The sequence below is a fragment of the Erythrolamprus reginae genome, chromosome 3, assembly GCF_031021105.1.
Source record: "Erythrolamprus reginae isolate rEryReg1 chromosome 3, rEryReg1.hap1, whole genome shotgun sequence".
Lineage (NCBI taxonomy): Eukaryota > Metazoa > Chordata > Lepidosauria > Squamata > Dipsadidae > Erythrolamprus > Erythrolamprus reginae.
This window is the reverse complement of record NC_091952.1, coordinates 214,320,872-214,342,743: the sequence shown is the minus strand read 5'-3', so window position 1 is coordinate 214,342,743 and position 21,872 is coordinate 214,320,872.

Here is a 21,872-nt window from a genome sequence, read left to right as displayed (position 1 = left end):
TTTTAAGATTTATATCTCCATTATCTCCTGTGACGCTGCACTCTTTCTGAGTGGCTGGCGTGGAACAATAAAGTCCTGGAGCCAACTCTTATATTTAGTGTGTATCCATCTGATCCCCTCCACGGAACGCAAACCACTTTTGTTTTTTATTCATGCTCTTCCTTTTAAGGGAGGGCAGTGGAAAGATTTGCTTTTATCTCACATTTTATGACGTCGCCGAAGAATATTTATAATGCTTTCATCAGATCTTATGTGATAAAATAACCAAAGGTTATGATGTTCAGTTTCTCTGGTTTCATTTTAAAAAAAAACACCCAACCTTTAATTGTGTCTTTCTCAGTTGGCCCCAGGTGCTGGACTCTTTTCATTACATTTTGCTCTAATGTGATGAAATTCTAATTCTCTCCTTACCATATGGTTAAATTTCCCCACTGAGAATTAGTTGAAAAAGAAGAAATAATCTATTAATCTCTGTAATAGATTCACAAATGAGGTTTGCCACAGAACTTCGCTTTTGAATGGCAGCATGAGAACAGTTGGGTGTCTTGTTTTAGCAAAGAACAGGAACAGGCGACAGCCGACTCTGTCTGGATTTTTCACCTGGAAGAAGAGAAGAAGCCAAGCACCAATAAAACCTCCCTCGCTTGCAACAACTGAGGACAGGAGCTTTCCCTCTAGTTCAAACTCCGCGAACGTGAGAAGTCGCTATTGAAGCCTTGCCCTGAATAAGGAACAAGATAAACTTATGAAAAAGCCTTCTGCTTCTCTCGGAGCGCTAAACCCCACTCACATCAAGGCACTGGCCCCTAATCCTATTCGACTGTCCCCATCCATTCTTAGAAAACCACTACACATTTTCACTAGTATCCTAAAACTGAGATTTTGTTCCCTGCACCTTATACCAAACCCAACACGCCTGGTTGGTTTGCTTCTGCGACTTGATTTTGGGCAAAGGAGCACTTCGCTGGGAAACTACCTCTGAAAAGAGGGACGTTTCGTCAAGTTCAGTAGAAGATTTCCTTGTAGGAAATAGTAAAGCAGCTGAGTGATTGACGTTGCTTCGCCCTTTGGACAGATAGATCTGTCCAAATGGAGAAGTCAAGGACGCGTCTTAAATAATGAGATTTGCAGAGGAGTGTCTCCCAGGTTTCTCCCCATTGGTCCGTCCCCTAAGACGGTCACTGACTTCCTCTTCAAACACACGGAATTCCTCTTCAAACAAACCCTTCCTACCTTCCACTCCCTCCGACTCTGCCTTCCCAACCCCGACAACCGCCTCTCCGTTTGACAATTCCCGTTGGTCCTGCCTCCCACCAGACGTTCAGATTTTGGCGAAACTTCTCTGTTCAACCCAATCCCCAGAAACGTGATATGGACCTCAATTCAATCATCATCATCTTCTTCTTCTTCTTCTTCTTCTTCTTCTTCTTCTTCTTCTTCTTCTTCTTCTTCTTCTTCTTCTTCTTCTTTTTCTTCTTCTTCTTCTTCTTCTTCTTCTTCTTTTTCTTCTTCTTCTTCTTCTTCTTCTTCTTCTTCTTCTTCTTCTTCTTCTTCTTCTTCTTCTTCTTCTTCTTCTCCTTCTCCTTCTCCCTCTCCCTCTCCTCCTCCTCCTCCTCCTCGATGTTTCCAGGCTCGCAGTGTTTCTGTTGAAGTCTTTGAGGAATGGAAGTTGTTTATAATAGTCACCACCTTTTAGTTTAGTTTGGAAGTAGGTAGAATTTATAGATGGTTTAAATGCAGCGCATATAAAAAAAAAATACCCGAGGAAGGCTCTTTGTGGTTTATGCAGTCGTAAACTTTTGCTGATTGCTTCTGGGAAGTTGTCAGGCTTTTAAAAGTGCATTTCACTTATGGTGCAATGAAAATGCATCTGGCCCAGCGTCTCGTTACCTGGCTTAATGCAACTCAGCCCCCGCGTCATTGCCGAAATCAAATGCCCACTTTTTCATCACCTCGACTGCGAGCCACTGAGTCTTTAGGGCGAACAAGGGAAGCGTCTAACAAATCAAGCAACTTGGTCGTTATGTCGAAGAAATGTAAACTGCCGGTGAACTTTCCTAGACTGCGGGGCGGTACTTCAATTTGCAACTGTGGCCGGCAGGCGAGGCCGGGAGAATTATGTAGGGTTGCAAAAGCAGGAAATTCAAGTCAAGACTCGCAAAGTAATCTCCCTAGACAGTCTTTGCCCTGCCCTGACGTTAGGCATGGATAAAAGGAGGCCACTGGGGCTGATCGTAGGATGGATGGGGAAGGCTGATCTTCCCAGATTTACAGGTAGCACTTGGGCTCCAATTCAATATTAACAGGCCCCAGTATGGCTTGTCACTCAAAGACGGGAATCCCAACTGGTGTTTAAAACAGGTCTCTTGCTATCTGCTTCAGACTACCTACATATTCCTAGTACCTTTTCTTTGTTTATTCTAAAAACGTTGTGTCCCATACCAGTTAATTAAGAACTGTGTGTTTGTTTCTTTATGAAGGTAAAAAGGGTCTTCAATGTGTCAATCCACCCACAGTATGGGTTCCCACTCTCCTATGAACCAAAGAATAAGGTTTCTCCCTTTACTCACAAGTCAACAGAACAATGAGATGTCAATGCATAACATTTGTCAATATGTACCTGTATATCAGAGTCTCGTAGATTACTCCAATGAAAAGTTCATACCCTGAATTATGGTAATTCTGAGAGAGAGGGAGGGATGAGGGAGAGACAAAGATAGAGTGAAAGAGAAGGAGGGGAGGGAGAGAGGGAGGGAGGGAAGGAAGGAATTGATGATCTGCAAGGTCCCTTTCAACTCTAATAAAACAAACAAACGAAGCAATGAAGGAAGGAAGGATATATATATATATTAAATCAAGAGGTATTATTTATTTTGGTAAATTTGAGCTAATCTTAACTTCTGGTGCTTGGGCTAGTTTTCTACAGTTTTCTTGGCAAGATTTTCAGATAGTTGGTTGCCATTTTCTTCCTTATAGGCCTGAGAGAGAGAGAGGTCACCACTTGGACTCATGCCTAAAGGAGGACTAGAACTCATGATCTCCAGATTTACTGCAGATTAAATGATAGTTTAGAAACAACTCATTACAGTTCAATAGATTGTTGTTTCAACTCTCTACAGGTTCAGACTAAGATCACAACACCCCATTCACAGTTTCTGAATATTATCATAGTTGAGTTTATCTGATGATAACAAAAAACCACAACCTTACCACATACTACCAAGAGTCTGGCACTCCTCCATCTTATCTTATCTCCCATGAATGTATGAGTAACCATAGTGCAATAGCACAGCATATTTTATAAAGATTAAAGTGCTTCAGAGCAACAGGATCTATTCCAAAATCTCTACATACTGTAATTTGAAAAACATTCATAATTTCTTTGACACATTCACAACAGCCAACAAAAGCAATAATAAAAAGAAAAGACTGAACCTAAGATAAATTTATTTCATCTGGCGATTATCTGACCTAATCTCAATTCCTTTTTAGACAACTTAAATGAAATGTGGCATTCCTAGTTTAATCACATTTACTTGCAGAAGTACAACTGATATCTGAAGAAAATTAGCCTATATAAAACTAGCCAGACCTGCAGTCTTATTTCCAAGTACACTTAAGGTTAGAGTGTTTGATATCTAAATCTGTGAGTCTACTGGACTGGGCTTTAAGTAAAACTGAGATTTAATTTCAGTTTTCAATCAGAGGCCATTTAATTTTCTTCTTCCTGCACATTATATTAACTACAGTACCTTGGGGATCAAAAGCTGACACATTTTTGACCTGACCCAAAGTCAGTTGGGATTAATAGTGAGTTCCTCTATCCGTTTTCTTGGGAAGCATTCATTTTGCACATCTGAATCAACAGGCTTAGGATATGGGTCCACCGTTCATAGAAGGCAAAGAAACAAATGCATTGGCACGAGATTAGAGAGAGAGAGAGAGAGAGAGAGAGAGAGAGAACGAGAACACAGCTCGGATCAACTTTGGGATCCTTTGGGACACATCCCATCAACTTCTTCGGTAGAGTCCATAGCCAAATGCTACTTGGGGCGAAAGTTGACGAGGAAGGTGGTTGAGATAACCAGCATTCTTCCCTAAGTCCTGGGAAAAAGGATGCAAGAATGGGGATCAAGCAGAGCGCGGAGAATTCAGAGTATGGCAGTGAAAAAAGGACCGAAAGCGCGAAATAAATGTTCGGGGCGCATTTTTCTCCCCGCCTCCCTTTTTCCTCCCTTTGACTTGCCGTCGTTTTGATGTACGTTTCGAATAGAATGCAAAGCAATGGCCTTTGCTCAGCGTTGTCTTGGGGCCCCAGAGGAGAAGTTGCAAAGGGCCCCACAGGGAAAGTCGCCATAGGAAAGGGCCAGCCCAAAAGTTGTGTGGCTAAAGGGCGTTTCCTTTTTATCTGCCCCCTAAATGGGTCTTAAATCCAGATGATCATGAGGATCTGATCCCGCCGTTAAAACCAACTCCCTCCCCATTCAAGCTTCAAAACCAGAGTACCAACATGGCAAAGAGAGATTCGACGGCAGAGCCATTCTCAAGCAGATAGGAAAATAAAATTCTGGACACGATTTTTTTTTTTTTGGTAAAAGCATTTCAGCAGTCGGTCCACCAAGAACTCAGAAACAACTCCCGGACTTTGAGCTAATTCGCATCTCCGGTCCCCATCGAGCACAAAACCACACCTAGAAAGACAAGCGCGGTCATCCGAAAACAACATCCGCTGAAAAGTTTGCTGTGTTGTTGTCCCTTTCGGAGGCAGTGTGACTCCGGTTGGCTTCCAGATCAGATGAAAAGTCTCATTGGGTCCCTTTGTGTTCCCGGGATGGCCGGCACAAAGCAATGAAGCCAACCTGACAGAGATCAGGAAAGTAAAAATTGACAGACAGGACAAACTGTTTCCATTTCTCACTATTATCAGACGTCATTTATATACAACTTCTGCCCTTTCTTTGTAGTCACGATGAATTTTTAAAAAATCAAGTTTAAGGACATTCTGCGCATCACTCACATACAAAAATAAACCAGTTCATGTAGAAATTCACAACAGGTGAACCCCTAGATAGCTACAAAATAGTCACAAAATTTTTCCTTTTTTTTGTCTCTCTCCTACAGCTTCTCATCTTCATCTCCTCTGTAATATATACTGTATACAGAAAGATATACATTGCCCATGTGTTGGTAAACATAAAGGAAGGCTTTGAATTAATGGATTTCTATAGGAAGACATTGAACTTTCTCGCTCCACACAAGTTGATTCACACAGACTCACAAAAATCCTGAAGATAATACACAATGAAATAACATGCTGTTTCATTTTTGTTTTAAAATATTTAGAGATTATCTGCTTATTTTTAGTCTACCATTCCTACTGTTAAGTGCAGAAATTGACACCTTTCAGCTCACATTAAAATTATGCGGTAGCATTTTTCTTTTTTTAAATGTCTCTGAGAAAGAAACTTGGATGCAGGATGTGACTAGAGTCTCTTCTTATAAGTTCCAGCCTGCAATTTAAAATCCACAGCTCCATCTCCTGGAAAAATGAGAAAATGGCTTCATTTAAAGGAGGCAATATATTCCAAGACGTTTCCAATAAAGTTCATTTACTGATTATTTTTTTTAACCAAATTTTATTCCCCGCCCCCCATTTTAAAACACATTACTCTGACTATGGAGAATGTTGTATTTTTTAAATTAAAGACATTTGTCCATTTGCACCAAAATGTACCTGAACATAAGGTAACTTTTCCCCCTGCTACTTCTGCCATTTCTGCCAACCCAATCTTGCCTACATCTCATCTACAGCCTATGAATGAGACATTGTTGAAACAGTCATAAATCATATCAGTTTTTATTGTTGTAAGAAAGTACAATATGCAACTGTGATCTCATTTGTCTTCGGAATTTGGTTTGTGAAGGCAGCATCTGAAATGGCTGAACTGCTATCAATATTGAAATATTTTTCCAGTATTTCCAAATGTACATTATTTTTAAAATGAGCAATTTAAAAAAAAAATTATGTTTATTTTATGTTTAAATTTAAATGTTTATAATAGAAAGATATCAGTCTAGATTTGCAATTTTGGATGCACTCTTATTTTACTTATGAATTGGCTATTTATAATAATAGAAAGACCAACCAGTATTAATTCCTTAATTAACACTGTGATTGAAAAAGTGAGCTTTTTTTAAAAAAATACCTTTTATAATATGTTCCTGTTTCTTTTGTCTATTTTTATTTCTGAGTTTTGTAATTTTTAATGTGTTACAGAAGCAATTTAAAAAAGACCTTAGATTGTCCTGAATTATAAAAATGTCATTTATTTCAACAGTGACCAAGGAGAACTAAAAGTTGCCTACAACCAGTGGTGGATTGCTCCTGGTTCAGTCCGGTTTGGCCCACCCGCCCACCTGCCCAGGATGCTTCTGCACATGCTCAGAAGTATTGCATACATGCATGCACAAGGGTACACATGAAATGATAGCAATGAGATTTAGAGCCCACTACTGCCTACAACCTATTAGGTTTTGCCACCCATTACTTTGGAGGGAAGTCAACTGGCTGGCAGTTACTATCAATAGGAGAACAGAGGCTTGGTTAAAGACTGGTAGTAGGAACACCAACTCTCATGGCAGTTGAATATGATTTCCTACAGTTTCAAGGACATTTGGATGGCACATCACCACAATAGTACATCCATGAAAGCTGTACTTCCTGATTCTCCTAAAAAGAACCTTCTGCAACCGATGTCAATATCCAACGTTCTCAGCCATGTCTATAAAACTTGAGAATTCTGGAAATTGAAGATCATATCTCTGGAAGGTGTTCTAGTTAGGAATGAAAAATAAATAAGAAGGGATCTATATAGTGCCTTTTTCAATTGACAAATTCTATTTTATTCTATCAAATTATATCACATAGGTGTCAACCTACACTGCTCAAAAAATAAAATAAAGGGACCACTTAAACAACACAATATAACTCCAAGTAAATCAAACTTCTGTGAAATCAAACTGCCCACTTAGGAAGCAACACTGATTGACAATCAATTTCACATGCACATTCAACTTTGTACAGAACAAAGTATTCCATGAGAATATTTCATTCATTCAGATCTACGGTGTGTTATTTCAGTGTGTCCCTTTATTTTTTTGAACAGTATTTTTCAAAAACACCAGAGGACAAGGCCAGAAGCAATGGATGGAAACTGAACAAAGAGAAAAGCAACCTAGAACTAAGAAGAATTTTTCTGACAGTCACAATTAACCAGTGGAATGACTTGCCTTCAGAAGCTGTGATTTCTCCATTACTGAAGGCTTTTAAGAAGACACTGATCATCAATTTGTTTAAAATGATATAAGATCTCTTGCTTGAACAGGAGGTTGGACTTGAAGACCTCCAAGGTCTCTTCCAACTCTGTTATTTTATTAAAAAGCACAAACATTTGTCAGCTACAGCTCACTTCATTCTATATTCATAGAATGGCTAGACTGAGGTAGGATTTAAGTTGAGGAGAAGCTGGATGGATAAAGAAAGAAGAAATATAAGTAGTTATTCAGGTACAAGTCAACTTTTTATATTGTACCTAAGGCACCTATTACTATTGGCAATATATTGGTATATATATTTATAGGTTTATTTTGATGTAGCAAACTGCCCAGAGTTGCCAATGAAATTTAATAAATACAGTGATACCTCGTCTTATGAACTTAATTGGTTCTGGGATGAGGTTTGTAAGGTGAAAAGTTTATAAGATGAAACAATGTTTCCCATAGGAATCAATGGAAAAGTGATTAATGCGTGCAAGCCCAAAACTCACCCCTTTTGCCAGCCGAAGCACCCATTTTTGCGCTGCTGGGATTCCTGAGGCTCCCCTCCATGGGAAACCCCACCTCTGGACTTCCATGTTATTGTGATGCTGCAGGGGAATCCCAGCAGGGGAATCCCAGCAGCGCAAAAATGGGTGCTTCGCTGGCAACAGAAGTCCGGAGGTGGGGTTTCCCAGCGAGGGGAGCCTCAGCGAAATTGCATCATCGCAAAAATGCGGAAGTCCTCAAAACCCCACCTCCGGACTTCTGTTGCCAGTGAAGCGCCTGTTTTTGCGCTGCTGGGATTCCCCTGCAGCATCGCAAAAACACGGAAGTCCGGAGGTGGTGTTTCCCATGGAGGGGAGCCTCAGGGAAATCCCAGCAGCACAAAAATGGGCGCTTCGCTGGCAACAGAAGTCCAGAGGTGGGGCATCCCAGTGGCGGCAGCTTGGGTTTGTAAGGTGAAAATAGTTTGGAAGAAGAGGCAAAAAAATCTTAAACTCCGGGTTTGTATCTCGAAAAGTTTGCATGACAAGGGTTTTTTAAGATGAGATATCACTGTAATTTAAAAATTGCCAGCAAATGATAGTGTATTACTTTTGTGGAAGATCATGAAAGGATACTTCTAAGTTTGTGTTTGTTGGGATGCCGCAGCTAGTATACACATTGGGGCAAAGTACACATCTGGGTTTATTATGGGGGCTTGATGCCCATTGTCCTGTCATTTCTTGTTCTTGTGAGAGTCTGTTTCATGTTGCCTAACTGCTTGTACGCAAATATGGGTCCTATACCCTACGCCAGAAAAAAAATACTATGTCCTTGATCAGTATCTTTGTAGATCATTAATAATGGCTTAGAGTGGTGTAAACTTTATGTGACAACTATTTGTGTTATTTTGTTGCCGTGGTTTGTTCTTTTAGTAGTTCTTCCCTGGGAACTGATGTAATTATACTAATTAGTCTATTGATCTTGTTAGATTGGTAGTTCAGTTTCCTGAATGGTTTAATTCTGTCAGTGGACGGACATCTCTGTCAAACAGGTCAAAACAGTGGATGATAGATGTCATGGTTTGTTCTAGGTTGAAGCTTACCTTGTAGTACTAATAGAGATTCATTTCCATGGATCCAGAAGATGCAAATGTCATAAATGAATCTCAAGTAAAATAGAGAAGGTCAGAAAGTTATTGTTGACATATTTGGTCCCGGCAATCAGCTGAGGGACATATCCGAATGAGGATGAATTGTGTAATCAGAAATAGTATCATGACATACTGTAATCTTGTAAACATACACATTTATAAATAATTATATTTTAATAGTCCTACTGCAGAAGAACCAGCAATAAATATTATGGTGTCCCAAACGTAAGCATTCAATGACTGGTGAACAAGCCATTTATTGTGATATATTATATATTTTCTTTAGAAATTATGCCTTTTAAACTCCTAGAATCCTCCTCCAATCCCGTATGTGTGCATATGTATGGTACTTTTCATTTACCTAGGTCAGTGTTTCCCAACCTTGGCAACTTGAAGATATTTGGAATTCAACTCCCAGAATTCCCCAGCCAGCGAATGGTGAATTCTGGGAGTTGAAGTCCAAATATCTTCAAGTTGCCAAGGTTGGGAAACACTGACCTAGGGATCGGAACATACCTTTGACTTTGGAAACAAAATATACAACCATGTCAAGTGACATCCATGCTTCCATAAAATATCAGAGAGATTTGTAGGCTTTCAAGTTAGAATTATTATAAACTCTATAAATCATTTTACATGTTTAATAATTTGCTGAAAACATTCAATTTAAAATGTGATAAAAGAAACAGAGTTGTCTCAGAATCACTGTTCAGTATCTTCAAAACATAAATAGAATTTTCTTGGAAATGTAACTATTTTTAGGAAATAAAATTAGCTATATTTTTTTCTCATGTCACCCCTTGGTGACTTATTAAATAATGCAAATAAATGTATAGAATCTCTGAATATTTTACTAAATATGTATGAAATATTTTAGCACAATATATTTATTATATATCTCCAGACATCTGATTGTCAACTTTGCATTTCAAGAAATGTTATCAGCAATTCAGGAAATGTAAAATGTTTCTGTCTAGGAGGCTCTGGGTCCTATGCAACTTTTATTGTCATTGTAAGAATAATTTATTGAAAATCTTAAACCTTGTCCAATTCAACTAACTTTTGATTTAAATGTATGTGCTTCCACTTATGGCAATGAACTGTGGTGAACGCTATCTCCTTCCTTTCACCAGAATTAGATTTTGCAGTTTATAGCACATACTTGAACAGCAAGAGAATATTTTTCTCTGAAGGACATAAGTAAGTGAGCATCAGGAAAATAAAGTCTTAGTTTTACAGCAAACCTCCCCAACTTCTCCAGCATAGCTGGCTGGAGAATTGTGGGAATTAAAGTTGCATGTGAAAAAGCAAAAAAAGGTGAAAATTGCAACAACAACAACAACAACAACAACAACAACAACAATAATATTTGCCCAGGTTCGCCTGGTGCACCAGCTGCAGCCCTATTTGGACCGGGACTCACTGCTCACAGTCACTCATGCTCTCATCACCTCGAGGCTCAACTCCTGTAATGCTCTCTACATGGGGCTACCTTTGAAAAGTGTTCGGAAACTTCAGATCGTGCAGAATGCAGCTGCGAGAGCAGTCATGGGCTTTCCTAAATACGCCCATGTCACACCAACACTCCGCAGCCCGCATTGGTTGCCGATCAGTTTCTGGTCACAATTCAAAGTGTTGGTTATGACCTATAAAATCCTTCATGGCACCGGACCAGAATATCTCCGGGACCGCCTTCTGCCGCACAAATCCCAGCAACCAGTTAGGTCCCACAGAGTTGGCCTTCTCCGGGTCCCGTCGACTAAACAATGTTGTTTGGTGGGACCCAGGGGAAGAGCCTTCTCTGTGGCGGCCCCGACCCTTTGGAACCAACTCCCCCCAGATATCAGAGTTGCCTTTCGTAACCTCCTTAAAACCCATCTCTGTCGTCAGGCATGGGGGAATTGAGACTTTCCCTCCCCCTAGGCTTATAAAATTTATGCATGGTATGTTAATATGTATGATTGGTTTCTAAATTGGGGTTTTAAATTAACTTAAATATTAGATTTGTTTACATTGTATTATTATTGCTGTGAGCCGCCCCGAGTCTGCGGAGAGGGGCGGCATACATATCTGATTAATAAATAAATAAATAAATAACTATTATTATTATTATTATTATTATTATTATTATTATTATTATTATTGTTGTTGTTGTTGTTGTTGACATTATTATTATTATTATTATTATTATTATTATTATTATTATTATTATTATTAATTAGATTTGTATGCCGCCCCTCTCCAAGGACTCGGGGTGGCTCACAACAATAATAAAATACAATAAACAGTGGTACAAATCTAATATTAGTAAAACTGAAGTTAAAACCCCTTAATATTAAAAAAACAATCAATACTACACAATCATAAATCTGACCCGCGTGAGCACCCTCGCGCAAGATTTTGTTTAAGGCGCATGCGCAGAAGCGAAATCTCATGCAGGGGTTCATGTACACATTTCAGGGCACACCCACCTGTGCTGGCCTTTGGAACTAACTAAAAAGCCGTACCGGATCGCCGATCCCATTCATACTGAGAGGGGCCCATTACTGCTGGGACATACAGACATACATTACAGCTTACAAAATACATCAAATTATCTTAAAACACACAGAGCTTACTAAATTGGTCACAGTGAATCAGCAGAAAAAGCAGAGAAAGCAGAGAGAAAGAATCATGTTTTCTGGCTTCCTCTTATGGGAATTTGCAACATTACCTCTTAAAGCTATAGTACTTCAATACAAACAAACAAACAAACACCCATTGTTAGCTTGTTTATATATTGCAAACTCAACTGTTTTGTACAGGGTGGTGTTGTACATACTCCTGATCAGTTGGAGGATGATGAAGATATTGAGGACTCGGATTCAGCTAGTGTTTATGAAGTAGTGGGGGGCCCTGGGTTACAGGTAGTAGAACAGGTGGGAGGCCAGCCACAGGATGGGGCTATGAGTTCAGAATCTAGTGAGGGAGAATCAGACGCTCGCTGGGTTAATCCTAAATTCAGAAGGATTCAGAAACGTAGAGAGCAAAGGTCTGGAAGAAGATATTAAGGAGAGGAATGGGTTAAATATTGTAGTGAGGTAATTGGCACATCAGGGGGCTACTGGAGAAGAAGGGTGGAGTTTCAACGTTGCTGAAAAGAAATATGGACGTGTTTTCACCACGTTAAAGTAAGCCAAAGTATTTTGTATTGTATTTAGTCAGTGCTGCTGCCTTTTTTAAAGCTATGTAGTTAGGAAATAAATCTTGTCTAAGTGAAGCAGGAAAAGGAATGAGAGAGATAACGGACCGAGTGATGTCTGGAATGTGTTGAAGTACAGGAGAGCAGAGAAATAAACGGAGTTGCTTTATTCATGAAATGATGCATTTAATGAGAGCTATTTGTAATTACTAAACTTATACCAGAAACCAGAACAGGTACTAACACAAATTATCTTATTGTATAGTTCATAATAATTAGTAAGAATTTCAGCAAATGAAACTAAATTAACACTTGACTCCTGGGCAGCTGTTGGGACATTTGACTAGTCACACATACTCAGAAGCTTGATTGAAATTCTTACCTAGAATTTAACTCAAAATAATTAAACTGAAAATAATTTGAAGTGTATATATGTGTTTAAACGTGATTAAAATATATTGAAACATCTAGAGTAAATTTGTTCACATTTTGATCCTTTGAATGTGTAGTATTTCGCTTTCTGGACATGACATGCTCCTATATCAGAGGTGCTACCCCTCCCTGAACACCCCATACACCCTAGCAGCTCATTTGAGGGCAGCTTTTAGGGCAGTTCATTCAGGCTGCTCAAACCAGATTACAGTAGCCATTGCATCATTGACCTACAGTGAGATAGGGACTTGTCTATCCTGAGCATGTGAAGATAGAGGGTTTAGGACATTTAGCCTCCGCCAGTTGGATGAAGCTCTTTCCTCCACAGCAGCTGATCGGCTGCTGCTTTTTTCCCCTCGCCCAAAGGCCCCTAGCTCTTGGCCCCAGCCTTTTGGTCACAAAAATCCAAATTCAGCCACAGCCTTTTGGCCACATGGGACACTTCGCCACCACCCAATCAGAACAGTTGTTACAAAATGCTACTTTTGGAAGGAAAGAATGGGACAGTTTGCTCTATCATACACAAACACACACATTGAATGATAGAGATGGAAGGGACCTCTGTGGCCATCTAGTCTGACCCCCTTCTCATTCAGGAGACTTACAGAATGATAGAGAGGGAAGGAACCTTGGTGGCCATCTAGTCTGACCCCCCTTCTCATTCAGGAGACTTACAGAATGATAGAGAGGGAAGGGACCTTGGTGGCCATCTAGTCTGACCCCCTTCTCATTCTGGAGACTTACAGAATGATAGAGATGGAAGGGACCTCGGTGGCCATCTAGTCTGACCCCCTTCTCATTCAGGAGACTTACAGAATGATAGAGAGGGAAGGGACCTTGGTGGCCATCTAGTCTGACCCCCCTTCTCATTCAGGAGACTTACATAATGATAGAGAGGGAAGGGACCTTGGTGGCCATCTAGTCTGACCCCCCTTCTCATTCAGGAGACTTACAGAATGATAGAGAGGGAAGGGACCTTGGTGGCCATCTAGTCTGACCCCCTTCTCATTCAGGAGACTTACATAATGATAGAGAGGGAAGGGGCCACAATGGCCATCTAGTCTGACCCCCCTTCTCATTCAGGAGACTTACAGAATGATAGAGAGGGAAGGGACCTTGGTGGCCATCTAGTCTGACCCCCTTCTCATTCTGGAGACTTACAGAATGATAGAGATGGAAGGGACCTCGGTGGCCATCTAGTCTGACCCCCTTCTCATTCAGGAGACTTACAGAATGATAGAGAGGGAAGGGACCTTGGTGGCCATCTAGTCTGACCCCCCTTCTCATTCAGGAGACTTACATAATGATAGAGAGGGAAGGGACCTTGGTGGCCATCTAGTCTGACCCCCCTTCTCATTCAGGAGACTTACATAATGATAGAGAGGGAAGGGACCTTGGTGGCCATCTAGTCTGACCCCCCTTCTCATTCAGGAGACTTACATAATGATAGAGAGGGAAGGGGCCACAATGGCCATCTAGTCTGACCCCCCTTCTCATTCAGGAGACTTACAGAATGATAAAGAGGGAAGGGGCCACAATGGCCATCTAGTCTGACCCCCCTTCTCATTCAGGAGACTTACAGAATGATAGAGAGGGAAGGGGCCACAATGGCCATCTAGTCTGACCCCCCTTCTCATTCAGGAGACTTACATAATGATAGAGAGGGAAGGGGCCACAATGGCCATCTAGTCTGACCCACCTTCTCATTCAGGAGACTTACAGAATGATAAAGAGGGAAGGGGCCACAATGGCCATCTAGTCTGACCCACCTTCTCATTCAGGAGACTTACAGAATGATAAAGAGGGAAGGGGCCACAATGGCCATCTAGTCTGACCCCCCTTCTCATTCAGGAGACTTACATAATGATAGAGAGGGAAGGGACCTTGGTGGCCATCTAGTCTGACCTGACCCACCTTCTCATTCAGGAGACTTACAGAATAATAGAGAGGGAAGGGAACTCAGTAGCCATCTAGTCTGACCCACCTTCTCATTCAGGAGACTTACAGAATGATAGAGAGGGAAGGGACCTCGGAGCTTCATCCAACTGGAGGAGGCAAAAAGTCCCATCCCCAAGATATATTCCGGTGGACTGAATGGATGAATCTACTGGATTAGGACAACGGTGTCATGAAGGTAGTCTCTGCAAGTGATGTGGTACACTAAGAGCACAGCAAGACATGAAAGGCGTCTCGGTCAACCACTGCACCCAGACAATCTCCAACTGTCTGGACTCTTTTCCTGCTATTGGACCAAGATGGAATCTGGGAAGAAAGAGTGAGGCTGCCTATGCGAACCTCTCCCTCACTTTAATCCAATTCACGTGCAGGTCTTGACACCCCCTCCAAGATGTCAAGGTCCTCTTTGAAAACGATGGACAAACATCACAATTTCACTTTCTATATTCTGAGTTAATATGCTCTTTTGGAATTGGGCATTGAAGTCCAACATATTTAGAGAACATGAAAATCTGCTATAGACTAACATTTTTACAATAAAAAGGACACTTGGAGAAAAAGCAGGAGAGATTTGTGATGGGGACAGCTTTATTTAATGACATTCGTCTAACAGTGTACATACTGTTACAAGGAATATACTAACTCTTGGTTAAATAAAATAAACTTAATTAAGATATGTACAGGTAGTCTTATGTCCACAATTGAAGTCAAAATTTATTTTGCGAAGTGAGACATTTGTTAAGTGAATTTTGGTGTACTTTATTACCTTTTTGCTACAGTTCTTAAGTGGATCACTGTGATTGTTGAGTTAGTAACATGGTTGCTAAGTGAATCTGGCTTCCCCATTGACTTTGCTTGTTAAGAAGGTGGCAAAAAGGGATCACATGATCTTGGAATACTGCGTCTGGAGTTTGATCATATGACCATTGGGATGCTAGAACGGTCATATGTGTAAAAATGGTCATATGTCACTTTTTTCAATACAGTTGTAACTTTGGTCACTAAATGAACTGTTGTAAGTTGAGGATTACCTGTACTGATGAGTTAGGGAAGTAGCGCATGTATATTCATACAAACAGAAATGTATTGGACTTCTATGATTCTCTACAAGAGTGGACTTTTACCATGGAGTAAAAGTACAATACAATATCTGTGACAGGGATGCATTCCTCCTAATTTGGGCCAAATCACCCAAACTGCTAGCAACCCACTGGTACCATCAGGATGGCATCATGGACTCAGTTCGGTTGGTGCCAGTTTTTTTGTTGTTGTTGAATTTTTGACGATTATTTTTTACTGTTTCAATGTTGTTCCCTCGGTCGCTGCTTGAAAAAGGGCCTTCACGGTCACCCCCAGGTTAAAACTGACCTTTATGTCTTCATCCGAAGCACAGCTGATCAGCTCCTCAGCTGTGTTTCAGGCTGATTCTAGTTACTGGAATTGTTTATGACCTATAAAGCCCTTCATGGCACCAGACCAGGATATATGCGAGACCGCCTTCTGCCGCATGAATCCCAGCGGCCGGTTAGGTCCCACAGAGTTGGACTTCTCCGGGTCCTGTCGACTAAACAATGTCTGCTGATGGGACCCAGGGGAAGAACCTTCTCTGTGGTGGCTCCAACCCTCTGGAACCAGCTCTCCCCAGAGATTAGAATTGCCCCCACCCTCCTTGCCTTTCGTAAACTCCTTAAAACCCACCTCTGTCGTCAGGCATGGGAGAACTAAGACATCTCCCCCTTGCTCATGTAGTTTTTGTGTATGATATCATTGTGTGTATGTTTTTATATATTGGGGTTTTTTTTAGACTTTTTAATGTAAAATTGTTATTTTTAGATTTTAAATATTAGATTTGTTACCATGTATTGTTGTTTATCACTGTTGTGAGCCGCCCTGTAGGGATTGCAGAGGCCAAGACAAACAATGAGAAGACCAAGACAAACAATGAGATGACCAAGACAAACAATGAGATGACCAAGACAAACATTGAGAGACCAAGACAAACATTGAGAGAGTAAACTAGCTAGGCTTAGGATGAGAAGTGAAGCTTATCTGGACAGCTTAAGTGGAAGTTCACTGGAAAAGGACATTTCCTGTATGACTCATGAGATAGCCATGCATTCAATAAGACTATGGACAAATAGAAATTCCCCAACACCTCATGGCAGGAGTATAATTGGTCAGCAGCTCAGCCCCTGATTGGAGCATTAAGTAACTAGAATATAACCAATTAGAAGTTTAGGATATGTAACAAGTACCAATTAGAAACTTAGGATATATAACCAATAGGATGACAGTGTTTATGGAATTGAGCCAATGAAATTATGCTTTTGTAAACCTGTAAACCCCTCACTTTGCATATGAGAAGGTATAAAAGAAGCTTGTCTGTACAATAAAACTTTGTCACTTTACCCAGACCATTGACTCCGTGTCTCATTGGCGCTCACTGGTAATGGTCTCAGGATCGGGCTTCGTGAGGTGAACCACCACAGGGTTGTCGGGACCCTCGTTTAGCGGGGATCACATCTCGTCACCGCCCCAAGTCTACGGAGAGGGGCGGCATACAAATCTAAATAATAATAATAATAATAATAATAATAATAATAATAATAATAATCATCATCATCATCATCATCATCATCATCATCGTCATCATCATCATGTGCAGAAGCCAAATTGGATGAAGGAATGTGCGTGCATGTGCACACAAAACATGCATGTATGTGCAAAACATTACAATGGAAACCAGCAGCAAGGTAAGCAGGACCCACCCCTGATCTCTGGTAAAAACCTCCGGGCATTAGAGGCACAAACTCTTGCGCAATTTCACAGAGCAGGAAAAAGTAAATATAGTGGTAGCTCTACATACGAATTTAATCAATGTAAAGGCAAATAATGCATGCAATTGGGGAAACCACAGGGAGGGTGGAGGCCCTGTTTCCTCCCAGAAGATTCCTAGAGAGGCCCCATGGAGACTTCTCCCTGCCTTTTCCAGCCCTGTTTCCTCCCAGGAGCTTCCTATAGAGGTCCCGCAGAGGCTTCTCCCTGCCTTTTCTGGCCCTATTTCCTCCCAGGAGTTTCCTAAAGAGGGCCCACAAAGGTTTCTCCCTACCTTTTCTGGCCCTGTTTCCTCCAAGAAGAATTCTAGAGAGGCCCCACAAAGGCTTCTCTCCGCCTTTTCGGGCCCTGTTTCCTCCAAGAACATTCCTAGAGAGGCCCCACAGAGGCTTCTCCCTGCCTTTTTCAATTACAGTTTTGGAGGCTCAGGTTTGTAAGTGAAAAATGGTTCTTGAGAAGAAGCAAAAAAATCTTGAACACCCAGTTTTTATCTAGAAAGGTTTGTAAGTAGAGGTGTTCTTAGGTAGAGGTACCACTGTACTGTATAAACATGTTTCCATTAGTGTCAATGAGATCAATATTTCAGTGTACAATTACCATGATTAGACAACATATCTACTGCTATATTGTGTATGCATTTGAATACATCTCTGTTTCCCCAGCCCCCAAACTCCTTTCTCTGTATACATAAAATTGTATAGGGGGAAAATAAGCTATTTAAGACATTCCGTGAATATCTGAAAACAAGGGGAGGCAAAGTGAAAAACCTTCTGAAAATAAAGGGACATTTTTCATGCACGGATACTTAATTCTTATTTACACAGCAGACCATAAGGTGTACTCAGATCTTAGAAATTAAAGGCAAAAAAAATGGGGAGGTCATTATATCCATCTGGAAGCCCGTCTGCTTGGACACCCTTCTGAAATAAATTCTGAAAATGACATCTTACATAGAAATTGTTCAGATTTTTCATGCCGATTTATCATTCTGTTTCTTCAATTTCAAAGCAAACTTTTTCCCCAACACTTTCCTTCCGTGGCTATTGTTTTAATGCATAATATTTTATGTTAACTGTAACAGAACAAATCCAGTCCATAAAGTCAAGGCAGATGCTGAATTGCAAAGGTATTCAAAGGTTGAACACCAGAAGCATGATTTCATTTTTTTTGTAGTGTAAGAAATTACAGATAATCTTTGATTTATGACTGGCTGCATAGTGACCATTCAAAGTTTCTCTCTCTCTCTCTCTCTCTCTCCATCCATCCATCCATCCATCCATCCATACATCCATACATACATACCTATCTATCGATCTCTCTCTCTCTCTCTCATCTATCTATCATCTATCTATCTATCTATCTATCTATCTATCTATCTATCTATCTATCAATCATCTATCTATCTATCTATCTATCTATCTATCTATCTATCTATCTATCATCTATCTATCTATCTATCTATCTATCTTTCTCTCTCTCTCTCTCTCTCTCTCTATCTATCATTTATCTATCATCTATCATCTATCTATCTATCTATCTATCTATAATCTATCAATCTATCTATCATCTATCTATCTATCTATCTATCTATCTATCTATCTATCATCTATCTATCTATCTATCTATCTATCTATCTATCTATCTATCTATCTATCTATAATCTATCTATCTATCTATCTATCTATCTATCTATCATCTACCTACCTACCTACCTACCTATCTATCTATCTATCTATCAATCAATCAATCAATCAATCATCTATCTATCTATCTATAATCTATCTATCTATCTATCTATCTATCATCTATCTATCTATCTATCTATCTATCTATAATCTATCTATCTATCTATCTATCTATCTATCTTTCTTTCTATCTATCTATCATCTATCTATCTATCTATCTATCTATCTATCTAATCTATCTATCTATCTATCTATCTATCTATCTTCTATCTATAATCTATCTATAATCTATCTATCTATCTATCTATCTATCTATCTATCTATCTATCTATCTATCTATCTATCTATCTATCTATCTATCTATCTATCTATCTATCTGATTTATATGCTTCCCCTCTCCAAGGACTCAGGCTGGCATCCTAATCCAATTAATTTAAAAAACTAATTAATCTAAAAACCCCATAACAATTAAAAATCAATCATTCCCATTTGCACAACAAACATACATTACATTCGTCAGCCAGGGGCCTACAGTCTAATGGCATCAAGACGACCACAACAATCATGCATACAAGTGGGGAGACAGGTTTCTTTACACATTATGAATACAATGTGGGGGGCGGCATACAAATCTAAATAATAAATAAATAAAAAAATAAAATTCCAGCTATTGCAGATGACCTAATATTTTTATATTGAAGAGCCAAAAGAGACAGGACAAATTTTATTAAAGGATGTAGAGAAATATGGAGCAGTAGCAGGCCTTAAAACTAATAAAACAAAAACTAAAATGATAGTGAAAGATGTAACTTCAAAACAGTAAAGACTATTAGAGGAAAAATTGGAACTAAAATGTACAAAGAAAATCAAATATTTAGGTATTTGGTTAACAGCGAGAGGCTCTTCAATTAAAGAAGATAATTATGGAAAATTAGTACAACAAATAAAAATGGATTTGGAAAGATGGGGAACATTACAACTATCCATACTAGGTCTTGTTGCAGCTATTAAAATGAATATCTTGCTGAAGTTGCTGTACTTTTTTCAAACAATAGCCATAAAATTAGATATATCTTTTTTTATAAAGTTGAATAAAATTACAATAAAATTTATTTGGACAGGTAAAATGGCAAGAATAAACTTAATAGACCTTCAGGACGAGAGAAGCAGAGGTGTGATGGGGCTCCCTGACTGGTGACTGTATTATAAAACAGCTTTGGTATGGGTCAAAGAGTAGATTAACCTAAGAAATAAAAGATTACCAATGCTAGAGGGACATGATCTATTAAAAGGGTGGCATGTCTTCCTATGGGACAAAGAAAATAAGCCACATACATTTTTTAGGAGACATAAAATAAGACAAGCCTTGATGCAAGTATTGCAAGAGATTAAAATAACACATTATATGAAAATCCCTAGGTTGGTATCCTCAATGGAAACAATAATTCACCCAAACACTCTGGACTTAAATAAGATGGTTAACTATCAACAACTTTTAGATAAAAAGGAAATCTATAAAATAGACAACAATTGGAAGACCAGGGCATAACAATACATAGATATAATGGATAGTCTTGTGAAAAGAAGGGCCAGGGGGGACATGATAATACAGGTACTTGAGGGGCTGCCATGGAGAGGAAGAGGTCACACTATTTTCCAGGGCATTAGAGGGCCAGATGAGGAAAAATGGATGGAAGCTGACCAAGGAGAGATTCAACCTGGAAATAAGGAAGAACTTCTTGATGGTCAGAGCGATTAACCAGTAGAATGGCCTGCCAGTGGAGGTTGTGAACGCCTCAACTCTCAATATATTCAAGAGGAGATTGGACTGTTATCTGACTGGGGTGGTGTAGGATTTCCTGCTTGAGCAGGGGGTTGGACTTGATGACCTGCCGGGTCCCTTTCAACTCAAATGAATGAATGAATGAATGAATGAATGAATGAATGAATGAATGAATGAATGAATGAATGAATGAATAGGTAGCTGTACATGCAAGTCCAATCACAGTATAAAAAGGCAAAAAAAGTACAGATTTGAGACAGTTCCACATCAATTAAATAAAATATTGACAGGCCCATATGAAAACTTAATAACAAAAATCTACAATTACCTATTAGAATTTGATAGAGTAGAAGATATAGTGAAAGGAGTTAAGATAACATGGGCAAAAATGTTGGACATAACATAGAATTAGAAGATTGGGGGGGGGAAATCTGGAATAGAAACTACAAGTTAACTAAATTGGCAAAATACAAAGAGAACAAGTATAAAATGTTTGGCATCAGCAAAACTGGCAAAGATCTATCCAAACTCGGAACCATATTGTTGGAAATGTGGTCAAAAGCAAGGTACCTTTTAGCATATATGGTAGTTATGTACAGAAACAAAGAAATATTGTGTAAAAATTCATAGATGGGTTCAGGAAATAACAGGCCTTCAAATAGAATGTACACCAGAATTATTTTATTGGGGATTACTAGGGGGAACTATAATAAAACAATTACATACGGTATGTTATATTACATCTTATAACAACAGCAAGAATAGCATTTGTGCAAATGTTGGAACTCCCAAAAATATACCATCTGAAAGCTTAGTAATAAAAATATATGATTGTGCTAAGATGGACAAATTAACAATTGAATTGAAATGACAAATGGATTCAGAATATTATGCAGTATGGAAGAAATGGTACTATTGAATCAAATATAGAAAATGAGAAAAAAGAGGTAAAATACAAGTAAAAGTATTTTAGAATGCTTCTAGAAGTAGAAGTAAAATGTATATTTGAAGTGAATGGAGTATATTTGGATTTGAATGAAAAGATGT